This window comes from Trachymyrmex cornetzi, unplaced genomic scaffold (genome assembly GCF_001594075.2).
Source record: "Trachymyrmex cornetzi isolate Tcor2-1 unplaced genomic scaffold, Tcor1.1 scaffold380, whole genome shotgun sequence".
Classification (NCBI taxonomy): Eukaryota; Metazoa; Arthropoda; class Insecta; order Hymenoptera; family Formicidae; genus Trachymyrmex; species Trachymyrmex cornetzi.
Genome location: NW_017298535.1, coordinates 681,365 through 682,464, shown reverse-complemented (window position 1 = coordinate 682,464; position 1,100 = coordinate 681,365).

Below are 1,100 nucleotides of genomic sequence, written 5' to 3'. Positions count from 1 at the left end.
ACACCTTCGTCTAAAGAGAGAAACATTTAATAAATTACAATTATTATATGAAAATTCAGAAATTTTTAAACAATTAACAATTAACAATTAACAATTTACAATTAACAATTTCATGTAAGATATATCGGTATTTAGGTAAAAATAAAAATACATGTAATTTATTAATATAATTTACCGTTTCGTAATCGAATTTGCAAACAATACCATTTTTATAGCCGAACTCTTAGCTCTGAAGTGAAGCCAATCGAATTGGTTAGCACTGATTCGGAGCATTGATTAGCATTGATTCGGGACAGTGAGGGTGCCGTCCCATGACGCGTATCACTGTACACGCGTATTCGCGTATCGAAGGATCCGACCAATCACCGACGATCCGCCGTTTTACGTACGCACCGTTTATGCCTATACGCAACAATCACCGGTTTATTTTTTATTAACGCTTAATATCTTGGTTCGTGGGGCAGAGCATAAAATGACTAGACAGAAATTGATGTTCAAGTGAAACGATATGATTGGTCAGTGCAAGTTACGCTTACGCTGGTCACGCCGCATGTGACGGCACCCTTACTGCTGCCATTGGGCGCATTCGGCGGACTCAACAGTTGAGTGAGCGCTCACTGTTATTGGTGTATTCTTCTAAATCTAAAATTCTGATTGGATGAGCTAAAAAAATACACCAATAACAGCGAGCGCTCACTCAACTATTGAATCCGCCGAATGCTCTTAGGGTGCCGTCCCATGACGCGTATCACTGTACGCGCGTATTCGCGTATCAAAGGATTCGACCAATCACCGATGATCCGCCGTTTTACATACGCGCCGTTTATGCCTATATGCAACAATCAGCGGTTTATTTTTTATTAACGCTTAATATCTTGGTTCGTGGGGCAGAGCGACGCTTTATTTTGCCAGATTTCTTCCGTTTCATACAAAAACGCATCGAATAAACTTAATTTCATTGATTTTTGAAGTGGATTTTGAATTTTTTTATAATTACCACGAAATTATGGAAAATCAAGAAAATATGCCGTCAGCTGTAAGTATCATTAATGATTTTCTACGACTTAAGGCCCTACGATCGCTATGATTTCTATTGTAGA